Here is a 17,947-nt window from a genome sequence, read left to right as displayed (position 1 = left end):
GGGTTCCGCAAAACCTTTGAAGCGGAAAGTGGGTGACGACGGTGATCTCGTGTCCTTGGAAATAGTGGCGCAGCTTTCTCGAGGCCATGAGGAGGCCGAAAAGCAGTTTTTGCACCCTCGGAGTATCTCGATCTGGCCACCTACAAGAGGGAACTGACCAAATAGACCAGGCGTTGCACCATCTTCTTCTACACTAGCCCGCCTGCCGGCGGGGGTTCCTCTTGATCGCCCCCGGACTCTGTCGGGGGTCCTTGGTTGCCGGTGTGTGCTTCCTCATTTGATGGCGTTGCCTTTGCTGGTGTATCTTCGTCGTCTTCACTTTGCACTAGCAAGGTGACGCTAACCACTTAGTTGGTTGCCGCTAGGTACAGGAGCAGTGGCTCTTGTGGTTTAGGCGCTACCAGGATTGGAGCAGAGGAAAGGTATTGAATTAGGTCTTGTAGCGTTGCTTCTGCCTCAACGGTACATTCCATCGGTCCCGCCTTCTTCAAGATTTTGAAGAATGGCGGGGCGCGTTCGACAGACTTGGAGATGAACCTGCTCAGGGCAGGTACACAACCGGCTAGGCGTCGCACATCCTTGATGCGCTTCGGTGCCTCGATTTGTTCGATAGCCTTGATCTTGTCGGGGTTTGCTTTGATCCTGCGTTGGGACACGAAGAACCCGAGAAGCTTGCAGGATGGGACACCGAAGACGCACTTTTCGAGGTTGACCTTGAGGTTGATCTTCTGCAGGTTGGCAAATGTCTCTTCCAAATATTGCACGAGTGTTGATTTGTCCTTAGCTTTGACTACTATATAATCCATGTAGGCTTCCAGATTCCTGTGGATTTGGGGCTCAAAACCAATCTGGATCACTCTTGCAAAGGTAGAGGCGACATTCTTCAACCCGAAGGGCATTCGTACAAAGCAGTACGTGCCATAGGGGGTGATGAAGGCGGTTTTCTCTTCATCTTCCTCGGCCATGTAAATCTGATGATACCTTGAGTAGGCATCGAGGAAGGACAGGAGGTCATAGCCAGCGGTGGAGTCGACAATCTAGTTCATGCGCAGCAAGGGAAAAGGGTCTTTCGGGCAAGCTTTATTGACATCGGTAAAGTCGATACAGAGCCGCTGATACGTCTCCAACGTATCTATAATTTTTGATGGTTCCATGTTATTATCTTGTCAACTTTGGATGTTTTATATGCATGAATATGCTATTTTACATCTTTTTGGGACTAACCTATTAACTCAGTGCCAAGTACCAGTTTCTGTTTTTTCCGTGTTTTTGGCCCATTTTCAGACGGAGTCCAAATGGAATGAAACTTTACGATGATTTTTTTTGGACCAAAAGAGACCCCCGGAGCTTTGAAAGAAGGCCAGAAGAGCCACGAGGGAGTCACAAGCCCTGATGCCGCCACCAACCCCTGGGTGGTGACGACCAGGCTTGTGACCTCCTCGTGGGCCCAACCGACGTAATTCCACCGCCATAAATTCCTATAAATTCAGAAACCCCCAAAAAGAAACGTAGATCGGGAGTTCCGCTGCCGCAAGCCTCTGTAGCAACCAAAAACCAATCTGGAGCCCATTCCGGCACTCTGCCGGAGGGGGAATCCATCTCCGGTGGCCATCTTCCTCATCCCGGCGATCTCCATGACGAGGAGGGAGTAGTTCTCCCTCGGGGCTGAGGGTATGTACCAGTAGCTATGTGTTTGATCTCTCTCTCTCGTGTTCTTGAGATGTCTTGATCTTGATGTACCATGGGCTTTGCTACTATAGTTGGATCTTATGATGTTCTTCCCCCTCTCCCTCTTGTAATGAACTAAGTTTCCCCTTTGGAGTTATCTTATCGGACTGAGTCTTTGAGAACACTTGATGTATGTCTTGCACGTGTCTATCTGCTATGATCAACTTGCGGGTTTGTGACAATTGGGAACCTATGCATATGGGTTGGCACATGTGGATTCATGTGAGTACTTGATGTATGTTTTGGTGATCAACTTGCGGGTTCGTGACATTGGGAACCTATGCACAGGGGTTGGCACACGTTTTGACTTTCTGGTAGAAACTTTGGGGCACTCTTTGAAGTTCTATGTGTTGGTTGAATAGATGATTCTGAGATTGTGTGATGCATATCGTATAATCATGCCCACGGATACTTGAGGTGAAAATGGAGTATCTAGGTGACATTAGGGTCTTGGTTGATATGTATCTTAAGGTGTTATTCTAGTACGAACTCTATGATAGATCGAACGGAAAGACTAGCTTCGTGTTATTTTACTACGAACTCTTGAATAGATCGATTGCAATCGAATCCTAGTGAAAGTATGAACCCTAGGCCTTGTTTCCACGCATTGCAATACCGTTCGTGCTCACTTTTGTTACTTGGTACCTTGCTGTTTTTGTAATTTCAGATTACAAAAACCTATATCTACCATCCATATTGCACTTGTGTCACCATCTCTTCGCCAAACTAGTGCACCTATACAACTTACCATTGTATTGGGTGTGTTGGGGACACAAGAGACTCTTTGTTATTTGGTTGCAGGGTTGCTTGAGCGAGACCATCTTCATCCTACGCCTCCTGCGGATTGATAAATCTTAGGTCACCCACTTGAGGGAAAATTGCTACTGTCCTACAAACCTCTGCCCTTGGAGGCCCAACAACGTCTACAATGATAAGGTTGCGTAGTAGACATCAAGCTCTTTTCTGGCGCCGTTGCCGGGGAGGCTAGGTAAGCGGCACTAACATCCCGTCAACGAAGCTCTTTTCTGGCGCCGTTGCCGGGGAGGTTTGCGCTCGAAGGTATATCTTTAGATCTTGCAATCGAATCTTTTTGTTTCTTGTTCTTTCGCTAGAAAATTACAAAAAAATGGAATTGAGGATGCCTCATATGCTCCATCTTTTCAGTGTCTTTCGTGAGCATGATGGGAAGGAAAATTGTGCTCAAGTGCTGAAAGAAGAATTACATAGAATGCTTGGCATAGAATATTTGAATTATGAGCATGATTGCAATGTTGTTAGCATGAATTCTCTGAATACCCATGATGCTAATGATATGCAAAGCCACAAGCTTGGGGATGCTATATTTGATGAAGATGATATTTTTAGTTCTTCCACTTTGAATGATCGAAATTATTTTGATGAAAGCATGCCCCCTATCTATGATGATTATTGTGAGGATACTTATGCTTTGAAGAAGAGGGATGATAAAGCTTTTCATACGTTCGAAAACCCCTTTGCTAAACCTTGCTTTTTCATTATGGACACAATTTGTAGTGCTCAAGTCTTTTACGATACTCCCACTACTATTCTTGAGAATAGATTTCCTTATGTGGAGAGTAGTAAAATTTATATGCTTGTAGATCATGAAAAGAATGCTTTAGGTTCTGGTTATATTGTTGAATTCATTCATGATGCTACTGAAAATTACTATGAGAGAGGATCATATGCTTCTACTTATTGCAATAGTATCAAGCTTCCTCTCCATATGTTGAAATTTTTGAGGTTATGCTTGTTTTGCCTTCCTATGCTAGTTGATTCTTGCTCCAATAAATTGTTTAATCACAAAATCCCTATGCACAGGAAGTGGGTTAGACTTCAATGTGCTAACCATTTGATCCATGATGCTTTCGTTGTGTTTCAATCCTTACCTTTTATGTGAGCATCATTGAAATCAATGCCTAGCTAAGGGCGTTAAACGATAGCGCTTGTTGGGAGGCAACCCAATGAATAAATTTTTCTTTGCTTTTTGCTTCCTGTTTTGTTTTCTCCACACCATCGTAATTCTGTTATGATTGTGTTTTTTGTGTTTCTTTTTGCGTTCATGTCAAACAAAACCGTTATGATTAGTCTTGGGGATGATCGTTTGGTCATGCTGGAAAAGACAGAAACTTTCTGCTCATGAAAAGCATTTTCAATTTTTTCTGTAAGAGCTTTTGAGTTGATTCTTTTTTCTTCTGATTCCTACGCAAATTCTTCAGACTGTCGTAATTTTTCAGAATTTGTGAAGTACCAGAGGTATACGAAATATACAGATTGCTACAGACTGGTCTGCTGTTAACAGATTCTGTTTTTGTTGTGTTGGTTGCTTATTTTGATGAAACTATGGATATTATCGGGGGGTATTAGCCATGGAAGATTGAAAATACAGTAACCCAACATCGGAATAAGTAGAATTTAAGTTTGCTACAGTACTTAAGGAAGTGGTGGTTTGCTTTCTCATACTAATGTTATCACGAGTTTGTGTTTAAGTTTCGTGTTGTGAAGTTTTCAAGTTTTGGGTGAAGTTCTTATGGACAAAGAGATAAAGAGTGGCAAGAGCTCAAGCTTGGGGATTCCCAAGGCACCCCAAGAGATTCAAGGATGCCGTAAAAGTCTAAGCTTGGGGATGCCCTGGGAAGGCATCCCCTCTTTCGTCTTCAATCCATCGGTAACGTTACTTGGGGCTATATTTTTATTCACCACATGTTATGTGTTTTTGCTTGGAGCGTCTTGTATAGTAGGAGTCTTTTATTTTTGTTGTGTCACAATCATCCTTGCTGCACACCTAGAGAGAGACATGCACTCACCGTGATTTTGTCGAGCTTCACTTATATCTTTTGGTAGACAATTCAGCTCACATGTGCTTCACTTATATCTTTTGAGCTAGATACTTTTGCTCTGTGTGCTTCACTTATATCTTTTAGAGCGCAGCGGTGCGTGGCTTGGTAGTTGATCTATGCTTTGAAAGTAGCCTCAAAAGGGGTAGTTATCCAAAGGGATACAAAAACTTCCACCTTCATGTGCATTGAATAGTTAGAGAAGTTTGATTCCTCTCAATTAGTTTTGAGATATGGTTGTGGTAATATTGAAGTTATGCTAGTAAGGTGTTGTGGATCTAGAAATACTTGTGTTGAAGTTAGTGATTCCCGTAGCATGCACGTATGGTGAACCGCTATGTGATGAAGTCTGAGCATGATTAGTCTTTTGATTGTCATCCTTTGTGTGGCGGTCGGGATCGCGCGATGGTTTATACCTACCAACCCTTCCCCTAGGAGTATGCGTTGAATGCTTTGTTTCGATTACTAATAAAACATTTGCACCAAGTATATGAGTTCTTCATGACTAATTCTGAGTCCATGGTTTACATGCACTTTCACCTTCCACCATCACTATCTTCTTAGTGTCGTGCAACTTTCGCCGGTGCACAAAACCCACCATTAGCCTCCCTCAAAACAGCCACCATACCTACCTACTATGGCTTTTTCAAAGTCATTCCAAGATATATTGCCATGCAACTACCACCATGACATGTGCCACCACGTCTACATTGCCATTGCATGATCGTAAGATAGCTAGCATGATGTTTCCATTAATGTCTATGCCATTCTAGATCATTGTCACGGTACACTACCGAAGGCATTTCAGATAGAGTCATCATTGCTCTAAGTTTTGAGTAGAAAGTGTGATGATCATCATTAATGGAGCATTGTCCCATGTGAGGAAATAAAAGAGGCCAAAGATGCCCACCAAAAAAAGAGGCCAAAGAGCCCACAAAAAAAATATTTAAAAATGAGAGAAAAAGAGAGAAGGGACAATGCTACCACTTTTCCACACTTTTGCATATTAAGCATCATGATCTTCATGATTGAGAGTCTCTCGTTTTGTCACCACCATATAGCTAGTGGGAAATTTTCATTATATAACTTGGCTTGTATATTCCAATGATAGGCTTCCTCAAAATTGCCTGAGGTCTTCGTGAGCAAGCAAGTTGGATGCACACCCACTAGTTTTCTTTAAGAGCTTTCACATATTCTTAGCTCTAGTGCATCATTTGTATGGCAATCCCTACTCATTCATATTGATATCTATTGATGAGCATCTCCACAGCTTATTGATATGCCTAGTTAATGTGATCATCTTCTCCTTTTTTTTCTTGCAACCTCCACCACACTCCACACCATCTATAGTGCTATAACCATGGCTCACGCTCATGTATTGCGTGAGAGTTCAAAAGGTTTGAGAAAGTAAAGGTGTGAAAGAATTACTTGGCAAATACCAGGGTTGTGCATGATTTAAATTCGTTGTGAATAGAGCATAGCCAGACTATATGGTTTTGTAGGGATAACTTTCTTTTGGCCTGTTATTTTGAAAGTTCATGATTACCTTGCTAGTTTGCTTGAATTATTATTGTTTCCACGTCAATAGCAAACTATTATTTTGAATCTAACGGATTTGAACATTCATGTCACGTGAGAGAAGTTACAAAGGACAACTATGCTAGGTAGCATGAAACATCAAAAATTCATTCTTTATCACTTCCCTACTCGAGGATGAGTAGGAGTTAAGCTTGGGGATGCTTGATACGTCTCCAACGTATCTATAATTTTTGATGGTTCCATGCTATTATCTTGTAAACTTTGGATGTTTTATATGCATGAATATGCTATTTTATATCTTTTTTGGGACTAACCTATTAACTCAGTGCCAAGTGCCAGTTTCTGTTTTTTCCGTGTTTTTGGCCCATTTTCAGTCGGATCGCCCTGCTCACATCGCCACCCCTGGTCAACAAGCTTTGATGGTAGACCCAATTGTGGGAGGTGTTCATCTTTGCAAGGTTTTGATGGATGAAGGGAGTGGTTTGAACATTCTGTATGCAGATACCCTTAAGGGAATGGGCATTCCAATGTCCAGACTGAGTGAAAGCAACATGCAGTTACATGGGGTCATCCCTGGGAAAATGGCCAGGTCACTCAGCTAGATTGCGCTGTATGTGGTATTCGGCACAAACAAGAACTTTCGCAAAGAAAAGTTAACGTTCGAAGTTGTAGACTTTTAGAGTGCTTATCATGCCATCCTTGGTCTCCCAGCTTATGCATGTTTAATGGCAAGCCCATGTTATGTGTATCTCAAGATGAAGATGCCAAGGCCCAAGGGCGTCATCACAGTCATAGGCAATCGGCAGATGGCTGAGGAGTGCTTACAACAAGGCTCCAAGATCGTTGATCAGCACATGGTTGTGGTTGAGCTAGAGGAATACCGGAAGAAAACTGATCCTACCGACCTGATGCGCTCCAAGAAGCCCGCTTCTGAGTCCTCTTTTCAGTCAGCGGGTGAAGTCAAAAAGTGAACATCCACTCGACAGATCCTAATGTTACCCCGGCCAACATCTCAACAACACTCGACGGCAAATAGGAAGCCGAGCTCATCCAATTCCTCCGTGAGAACTGGGACATCTTTGCATGGAAGCCTGCTGACAAGTCGGGTGTGCCTAGGGAACTGGCTGAGCATCGACTAAGAGTGGATCCAAAGGCGAGGCCTGTCAAAGAGCATTTGCATCGGTCCATAGCAGAGAAACGGAAAGCAATCGACAAGGAGGCGGCTCGACTCTTGGAGGCGAAGTTCATACGCGAGGTTTACCACTCCGAGTGGCTCGCAAACATCATCATGGTCCCCAAGAAGGACAAGTCCCTTCGTATGTGTATCGATTTCAAGAATATCAATAAGGTCTGTGCGAAAGATCACTTTCCTCTCCCCCGCATTGATCAAATTGTCGACTCGACAGCGGGGTGTGAGCGTTTGTGTTTTCTTGATGCATACTCTACTTACCATCAGATCCGTCTGTTTGGTCCAGATGAAATAAAAACAGCCTTCATCACCCCTTTAGGGTGTTTCTGCTATATCACCATGCCTTTTGGTTTCAAAAAGGCTGGCGCTAGTTTCATGCGTATGATTCAGAAGTGTATGATTGATCAAATGAGTCGGAATGTCAAAGCCTATATGGAAGATATCATAGTCAAGTCTCACAAAGGTTCCGACCTGCTAACTAACTTGGTAGAAACATTCACCAATGTGAGAAAGTACGATATCAAGTTGAATCCAGCTAAGTGCACTTTCGAAATTCTTGGCAATAAGTTCCTCGGCTTCCTCATTTCGGAACGTGGGATCGACGTCAACCCCTAAAAGATGGGCGCCATCGTCCGAATGAAAAGCCCTATGTGAGTGCATGATGTCCAGAAGCTCACAGGCGGCCTGGCGGCATTGAGTTCGTTTATCTCTCGTCTTGGTGAGAAGGGATTTCCTTTGTACTGACTCATGAAGAAATATGATGTGTTCGAGTGGACATACGAGGCAGAAGCAGCGTTTGTCGAGCTAAAAGCCCTGCTTTCCACCCATTCGGTGCTTGCTACTTCACCCAGCACAGAACCCCTGCTATTATACATCGCCGCTACAAATCAAGTCATCAGCACAGTCCTAACTGTCGAGCGTGAAGAAGAGGGCAAGGCTTACAAAGTCTAACGTCCAGTATACTATATTTCTGAAGTGTTGACTCCTTCGAAGAAAAGGTAACCCCATTATCAGAAGCTCCTCTATGGCATATATGTATCAGCGAAGAAGGTGGCACACTACTTTCAAGATCGTTCGGTTTCAGTCGTCAGTGATGCTCCGTTGTTTGATCCTCAACAACCGAAATGCAGCCAGTCGAGTGGCTGATACGTCTCCATCATATCTATAATTTTTGGTTGTTTCATGCCAATATTCTACAACTTTCATATACTTTTGGCAACTTTTTATACTATTTTTGCGACTAACATATTGATCCACTGCCAGTTCCTGTTTGTTGCATGTTTTTTGTTTCGCGGATTATCCTTACCGAACCAAGTCCAAACATACTAGAAAAACCTACGGGGATTTTTTTTGGAATATTTATGATTTTTGGCAAGAAGAATCAACGTGAAACGATGCCCGAGGGGGTCACAAGCCCCCTAGCCGCGGCTTGGGGGTGGAGCCGCGCCTGGCAGGCTTGTGACCAATCCTAAGGCGGTTCGGGCTCTTCTTTCGCCGCGACAAATATAATATCCGGAAGAAAATCGTGTTAAAATTTCAGCCCAATCGGAGTTACGGATCTCCGGGAATTTAAGAAACGGTGAAAGGCAAAATCTTGGAGCGCGGAAACAGAAGGACACATAGAGAGAGAGATCTAATCTCGGAGGGGCTCTCGCCCCTCTGCTGTCATGTAGACCATGGACCAGAGGGGAAACCCTTCTCCCATCTAGGGAGGAGTTCAAGGAAGAAGGAGAAGAAGGGGGGGCTCTCTCCCCCTCTCTCCCGACGGCACCGGAACGCCGCCCGGGACATCATCGTGTGACGGCGATCTACACCAACACCTCCGTCATCTTCACCAACACCTCCATCACCTTCCCCCATCTATATTCAGCGGTCCACTCTCCTGCAACCCATTGTACCCTCAACTTGAACATGGTGCTTTATACTTCATATTATTATCCAATGATGTGTTGCCATCCTATGATGTATGAGTAGATTTTTTTGTCCTATCGGTGATTGAGGAATTGCTATGATTGATTTAATTTGCTTTTGGTTATGTTGTTGTCCTTTGGTACCCATCATATGAGTGCGTGCGTGGATCACAGCATAGGGTTAGTTGTATGTTGATAGGACTATGTATTGGAGGGCAAGGGTGATAGAAGCTTGAGCCTAGCATAGAAATTGATGCATATGGGATTGAAGGGGGACCAATATATCTTATTGCTATGGTTGGGGTTTACCTTGATGAACGTTAGTAGTTGCGGATGCTTGCTAATAGTTCCAATCATAAGTGCATAGAATCCAAGTAAGTGATGACATGCTAGCAATGGCCTCTCCCACATAAAACTTGCTATCGGTCTAGTAACGTAGTCAATTGCTTAGGGACAATTCCACAACTCCTAACACCACTTTTCCACACTCGTTAAACTAACATAATTGTTTCTTTATCTAACCAGCCCCTAGTTTTTATTTACGTGTTCTTTCTTTTCTTGCAAACCTATCCTATCACCCTACAAAGTACTTCTAGTTTCATACTTGTTCTAGGTAAAGCGAACGTAAAGTGTGCGTAGAGTTGTATCGGTGGTCGATAGAACTTGAGGGACTATTTGTCCTACCTTTAGCTCCTCGTTGGGTTCGACACTCTTTCTTATCGAGAAAGGCTACAATTGATCCCCTATACTTGTGGGTTATCAAGACCTTTTTCTGGCGCCGTTGCCGGGGAGCAATAGCGTGGGGTGAATATTCTCGTGTATGCTTGTTTGCTTTATCACTAAGTAGATTTATTTGTTGTTCTAAGTTGTTCTCTATCTTTAGTTATGGATATGGAACATGAAATACCAAAAACATTAGGTGTACTTGCTACTCGTGGAGATGGGGAACCTCCTAAAACCCTCGATGCTCGTTATGTGGAAAATATTATGCACTTCTTTAATAATCCTGAGAAAACCCCATTAAATTATATAATGGGATACACGTTGGATCAACATGAATACTTTAGGGATTATCTCTTTACTCAAAAAGGGAAACTATTATGGGATCAAATTCATATGTTGAAAGGGTATGCTTGGGAGTTATGCTCGAGATATGATATTACTTGTTGCTCTAGGATGAAGCCTAAACACCTTCCCTTTTCTTGCAAATTTAATACTCATGAAACCTTGGCTTCTTATGCTAATGGTATATATGATTACTATGATGTGGAGCAAATAGAAGAGTTTGTTGCTTTTATGGGTGCTTATGAAATTGAAGCTCTGTATAAAAGGTGTGATGATAATGATGATGATGCTTACCTATTTGAAAATTTGGTTATGCTTCGTTATTGTTATAATAAATATGAATATAATGCCCATATTTATCGATTTATGGATAAATTCTACGCTGCCCAAGAAGAGACTAATATTTTACAGGAAACTATGGACGAAGAAAATGTTGAATCTGTGAGCTCATTAGATGAAAAAGATGACAAGGAGAGCGAAGAACAAAATGAGGAAGAGCGGACTAGCTACCTGTGCCCACCTTCTAATGAGAGTAACTCTTCAACTCATACATTGTTTAATTTCCCTTTGAAGGATGAATGCTATGTTGATTGCTATGATCCCTTGGATTCGTTTGAAATATCCCTTTTTGATGAACTTGATGCTTGCTATGCTTGTGGCCATGATGCCAATATGAATGATGCTTGTGAAGATGAACTTGCTATAGTTCCTTATGTTAAACATGAAATTGTTGCTATCGCACCCACTTATGATAGTCCTATTATCTTTTTGAACTTTCCCAATTACACTATATCGGAGAAGTTTGCTCTTATTAGGGATTACATAGATGAGTTGCCTTCTACTATTCCACATGATGATTTTGATGAATATAATATGCATGTGCTTGTTACTCCTACTTGCAATTATTATGAGAGAGGAACTACATCTCCACCTCTCTATGTTTCCAATGCGATAAAATTGCAAGAACCTGCTTATGCTATGTATTGGCCTTTACTTGATGTGCATGAATTGTTCTTTTATGACATGCCAATGTTTAGGAAGAGAGTTAGACTTCTTCATTGCATGATATATGTTACCTTGTGCTCACTACTAAATTACAAATCATTGTTAATAAAAATTGGCTTTGATATACCTTGGGATCCGGGTGGATCCACTAATTGAGCACTTTATGCCTAGCTTAATGGCTTTAAAGAACGCGCTGCCTGGGAGACAACCCGCAATTTTAGAGAGTCATTTATTTCTGTTGAGTGCTTTTGTATAGTTTAAAAACAAAAAAAATATAGAGCGGAACTTAAAACTTTTTCAAAAAGAGAAGCGATTGAAAGGTGATGCATTGCGGAAGTAAGGGTCGACCTTGAACACTTGTGTTCATGCTCATGGAAACAATGTAGAATTTTTAATGGAAGTTTCACGGAAAATTAATTATCCCCTTGTACAATTCCATTGTATTATAAACATAATGTGCCAAGTAAAACCTTTATGATTAGTTTGGGTGATAGCTGTTTAATCATGCTGAAAAAGACAGAAACTTTGTGCTCACGAAATTATTTGTAATTCCTATCTAGAAAGAGCTATGTTGATAGGACTATGTATTGGAGGGCAAGGGTGATAGAAGCTTGCGCTTAGCATAGAAATTGATGCATATGGGATTGAAGGGGGACCAATATATCTTATTGCTATGGTTGGGTTTTACCTTAATGAACATTAGTAGTTGCGGATGCTTGATAATAGTTCCAATCATAAGTGCATATAATTCGAAGTAAGGGATGACATGCTAGCAGTGGCCTCTCCCACATAAAACTTGCTATCGGTCTAGTAACGTAGTCAATTGCTTAGGGACAATTCCACAACTCCTACCACCACTTTTCCACACTCGTTAAACTAACGTAATTGTTTCTTTATCTAAGCAGCCCCTAGTTTTTATTTACGTGTTCTTTCTTTTCTTCCAGACCTATCCTATCACCCCTATAAAGTACTTCTAGTTTCATACTTGTTGTAGGTAAAACGAACGTAAAGTGTGCGTAGAGTTGTATTGGTTGTCGATAAAACTTGAGGGAATATTTGTCCTACCTTTAGCTCCTCGTTGGGTTCGACACTCTTACTTATCGAGAAAGGCTACAATCGATCCCCTATACTTGTGGGTTATTAGTGGCCAAATGGTCCATTGGACTATTATATTTTGATATCAAATTTGAAGCAAAGAAAGTAATCAAGTCTCAAGTGCTTGCTGATTTCATGGCCGAGTGGGTAGAATAGCAACAGCCGACTCAAATTCACTCGCCACACTGGACCATGTTCTTTGATGGTTCTAAAATGTTGAACGGGTCTGATGCCGGGGTGGTTTTGGTATCTCCAAAAGGTGACAAGATCAGCTAAGTTCTCCAGATTCACTTTGATTCCTCCAATAATGCAATTGAATACAAGGCACTCCTCTACGGGCTACGTATGGACATCTCACTCGGTGTCCAACGCGTGATGGTGTACGGTGACTCGGATTTGGTGGTCAATCAGGTGATGAAAGAATGGGATGTCAGGAACCCTGCAATGACCGGGTATTGCAATGAAGTAAGAAAGCTCGAGAAGAAGTTTGAAGGTTTGGAACTTCATCATATTCCCTGAGTGAAAAATCAAGCAGCCGATGACTTAGCCAAGATGGGATCCACTCAGAAACCTGTACCCAGCAACGTGTTTCTGGAACACTTACACTCCCCTTCAGTAGAAGAAGATCCCTTCACTGAAGAGCCCCCACAAGAGATAAGCACTCCAAACCCGATTGAGGTCGGTGTTCCAGCAGTTATTGATCTGGCCATGGAGGTTCTAGTCATTACACCCGATTGGATGGTTCGATACATTGCATATATAGTGAGGCAAGAACTCCTAGAAGATGAGGTTGAAGCTCGATAGATTGTCCGCAGATCCAAAGCGTTTACCATAATGAATGGACAACTTTTCAGAGAAAGTTTGACTGGTGTAGCTCAGAGGTGCATCTCTCCTGAAGAAGGTCGATTGATTCTAGATGAAATCCACTCGGGGACCTATGGTCATCATGCGTACCCTCGGACAATTGTCGCCAAAGCATACCGAGCTGCCTTTTTCTGGCCATGCCCTAATGAGATGGCCTAGGAAATTGTGGATCGCTGCGAAGGATGTCATTTTTACTCCAATTTGTCACAGAACCCTGCATCTGCTCTGAAGACTATTCTATTCGTCTGGTCGTTTGTTGTGTGGGGTCTGGATATGGTCGTCCTCTCCGAACAGGCCAGAGTGGGTTCCCTCATTGGCTTGTGGCAGTCGACAAGTTCACCAAGTGGATCAAAGCCAAACTCGTAAAAAAAGTTGGATTCTCGCACTGCTATCAAGTTCATAAAGGAAATAACATTCCGATATGGAGTCCCCCATAGTATTATTATAGACAATGGTTCTAACTTTGGCTCGAAAGAATTCAAATAATTTTGCTCTGCCCAAGGCACTCGGGTTGATTATGCATCTCTCGCGCACCCCCAAACTAATGGTCAAGCTGAGCAAGCGAATGGACTTAACATTCAAGGGTTGAAGCCTCGACTCATGTGAGATTTAGAGCATGAAGCTGGAGCTTGGGTTACTGAACTACCATTAGTTATGTGGGGCTTGAGGACGACACCCAATCAGTCGACTGGACGCACTCCTTTCTTCTTGGTTTATGGAGCCGAAGTTGTCTTACCGATTGACCTCCTTCACAATTATCCCCAAGTGGAACTCTATTCCGAGGCTGAAGGTGAACAGGCACGACAGGATGACATAGACCTTTTTTAAGAAGAACATGAACTCGCTCGGATTAGGTAGACAGTCTACCAACAGGATATGCGTCATTTTCATGCAAGACATGTTAGGAGCCGGTCGTTTCACGAAGGTGATCTGGTGCTCCGAGTGGATCAGCAACGGCCACACAAGCTCGCCCATGAATGGGAAGGACCTTTCGTCATTACCAATGTACTGAATAATGGAGCCTACCACCTCTTCAATCTCATGAAGAGAATCGACAAACCACGTGCATGGAACGCGGATCTGCTACGACGATTTTACCCTTGACGACCGTGTGATTCGATGTAATAATAGTGTACTAGACGGTGTTCTTATCAAAGCTATGACTCCTGCAGTCTTCGCCGATTCCGATTGTGCAATCTCAAATTCAGAAATACTCCAAGTGGTGAGCAATCCTCTCATTCGGGGCCTTAACTGTGAACAAGATATTGCCTAAGTATCAAAATGTACTCTGAGTGGCAAGCAATCCTCTCACTCGGGGCCTTAGCTGCGAACAAGATTTCACATAAGTATTAAAAGATACTCCGAGTGGTGAGCAATCCTCTCACTCGGGGGCTTAGCTGCGAACAAGATTTTCCCTAAGTATCAAAACGTACTCCGAGTGGCGAGCAATCCTCTCACTTGGGGGCTTAGCTGCAAACCACATTTCACCTAAGTATTAAAACATACTCTGAGTGGTGAGCAATCCTCTCACTCGAAGGCTTAGCTGCGAATCAATCGCCTAAGTTAAAACATACTCCGAGTGGCTAGCAATCCTCTCACTCGGGGGCTTAGCCGCGAACAAGATTTCGCCTAAGTATGAAAACATACTCCAAGTGGTGAGCAATCCTCTCACTCGGAGGCTTAGCTGTGAATCAATCGCCTAAGTTCAAACATACTCCAAGTGGCGACCAATCCTCTCACTTGAGGGCTTAGCTGCAAAAAAGATTTCGCCTAAGTATTAAAACATACTCCGAGTGATGAGAAATCCTCACTCGGAGGCTTAGCAGCGACTCAATCACCTAAGGTAAAACATACTCCGAGTGGCGAGCAATCCTCTCACTCGGGGGCTTAGATGCAAATCAATCGCCTAAGCTGAAAACATGCTCCGAGTGGTGAGCAATCACCACACTCGAGCGCTTAGCTGCGAATCAGGCACCTAAGTTTCTGAAAAAACACTCTGAGTGTAGGACAATCCTTTCACCTGGAGACTTAGCCGCGAACCAGTCTTCACCTAAGTAAAATTCCCCAAAGCAATGAACGTCAGGTTCATTCGGAAAGTGTCAAGGAAATCGACACCTATGGGAAGCTCTAAGGGTCCCTTGATCGTTCGGCGGAGCGAGAGAGGTGGCGCTAAGAGCGGAGCTAGCGATCATCATCGGTAAGGTCGTTTACCCAAGTTCGGGCCGCTTGGTGCGTAAAACACTACTCCTGATTTGTTTGTATTGGGGGCTTACTGTACGGTTATTTGTTATAGTAATTTAGCTGGTGATTACAGAGTCTCAAAACCCAAAAGAACCAACCTCTAGAAAATGAGCCATGGGCCTCCTTTTATAGGCAAAGGGGGCACCAACAGTGCGCTCACGGGTTGCATAATGAACAGGGTTCACCGCTTATCTTTCTACTGTGGTGTCAGGGGCAGTAAATGCCTTCTCTGGCCCCTGACCTGCATCAAGGTGGCTTCGACACATGCCTAGGTGTGTTGACACCTAGGCTTTGCGCTGGCGCATGAGGGATGTGCTGGAGCGGTGGCGGTCGGTGGCACTATGGTAGGAGGGAGACCTAGCGGGCAAAGAGAGCATGCCGACCTGGCGCCCTTGCCCACAGCCTCGCCCACCTTCCTGGCAAGGCTAGATTGCTGGGGTCCTGGACATCTTCCCGGCAAGGAGGGCTTGCCGTGGCCTTGCAAGTCTTCACGGTGAGGAGGGATCGTTGGGGCCTTGTGAGTCTTCCCGACGAGGAGGGCTCTCCGGGGCCTTGTGAGTCTTCCCGACGATGAGAGGTCGTTGGGGCCTTGTAGCCTGGGTTGGATCTTCACACCTTTGGCGGGTGTGGTATTGGCGAGCTTGGGGTTCCTTTTCCCGTCGGCTTGCTTGTTGTGTTGCCGGCAAGTGTGTTGTTGGTGCCCATGCACAAGTCTGGGGCACGGGAGAGCCCAGTCTCTAGTGCACTGACAGGAGCTCCAGGGCCTGCGCCACACACGCATGTGAGGCGTAGTTGGGCCATGCCCAAAGTGGTGCACGGGCTTCTGCTTCACAGTTCAGAGCCGTTGCAAGTGCCCCCACCCTCCGCCATGTCGCGCATTGAATGCGTGAACTGGGGAAGCATGCGCACAGTGCCCGAGGTGGCCATGGGCGTGTAGTGTCATTGGATGGGTACACAAGGGTCGTCCCGCATATCCCCCCCCCCACTCACATAAGAAGGGGGAAACGCAAGCCCATAAGCCCATTGCCCCCAACTTCCTTCAATCTCGAAGCCGCCGTTGTTGCCTTCCTTCAGCTAGAAACCACCCCTTCCCCCTCCCACCTCTTATAGTTGCGCCTCGGGTAGCCGCAGCTTCGGCCGTCGTTATGGCGCCGAAGGGGAACAAAGGCAAGAAGGGGAAGGTTGTTCCCGTGGAGAAGGAGCTGGTGCAGATGCGGAAGGAGTTCGCCTACTTCTCTTCGGGGCCTGATACGTTCGCCTTGAAGCGGTGCTACTAGTTCATGTGGGCGGCTCGGACGACGGCGTATCCGGCCACCTGCATGACTCCCGGAGAAGCTAGCGGTGGCCGCGATAAGTATCCGTTCTTCGTCGACTACTTTTATTGCAGGCTCTGCCACATTTCACTGAATTCTTCATCGACATCATGCACACCTACGGCTTCCATCTTCTGGACTTCATGCCGAACGCGATGACATGTATGTCCTTATTCACGCATCTCTGCGAGAACTTTGTCGGGATCACCCCCAACACGGCCCTCTTCCGTCATTACTTCACTCCTCGCATCCAGGGAGGGGATGCCCTTTCGGGATCCATTACCTGGATTCCGAGGACCGGATGCAAGGAGTTATACCTGGATGGGGCCCTTCGTGAGAAGTGGGAAATGGTGCTAGATCCGTGATGAGGGGTATCTGCCCTTCTGCGAGCCCAGGACCGCCAAGATTGATTCCTGCGACAAGCATTGGAGTGATCTTGCCCCTGATGATAAGAAGCTGACCGTCGCCGTCAACAGGTTCCTGCATCTCAGGGTCGCGGGGTTGACGATGGAGATGGTGGGTGCCGACTTTATCCGTAGGCGCATCGCCCCCCTTTAGAACAGGGGGAAGGACAGCCTCGGCCTTCGTGAACGCCGCGGATGTCATGCGGTTGCGGACTCGTCTGAACAGTAATATGACGATGATGCAACATGCATACGTTTGCTAGAAGCTATTCAAATCTGACTTGAGGCCTCGGCTCCCGCATGGCATCATACCCTTGTGCAACAATTCGGCCTTGAGTGTGCTCATGGCAATGATGCCGGAGTGCAATGCTCATGGTGTGGTCGCAACTTGGGTTGAGCCCAAAGAGGAGGATGTATTGTCCTTCTTAGACAATTTGTCGGAGAAGCCCATCAGGGAAGAAACCGGCCTCATCCATGACACCACCGACGAGGAAGTGGCGTACATCGCCAGCCGGGCCAAGGAAGAAGCCCTTGCCGAGGCAACCAGAAGCGCCGGCTTTTTCGACGAGGGAACGCCTGAGAAAGGGGCGCCGCTGGAGGGAGGGCTCACCGGGGAGCACGGTGGTTCAGTCCCCAGGGGCCCTTCGGAGGAACAGGCGCCGGGCTAAGAGGAGGAGGAAGAGGAAGACGAGGTGCCTCTAGCCCATTGGAAGCCCAAGTGAGTGCTTCGACACGCTAG

This window comes from Hordeum vulgare, chromosome 5H (genome assembly GCF_904849725.1).
Source record: "Hordeum vulgare subsp. vulgare chromosome 5H, MorexV3_pseudomolecules_assembly, whole genome shotgun sequence".
In the NCBI taxonomy this organism is placed as follows: domain Eukaryota; kingdom Viridiplantae; phylum Streptophyta; class Magnoliopsida; order Poales; family Poaceae; genus Hordeum; species Hordeum vulgare.
The sequence above is the reverse complement of the archived record's forward strand: the minus strand, read 5'-3'. Positions refer to the sequence as shown.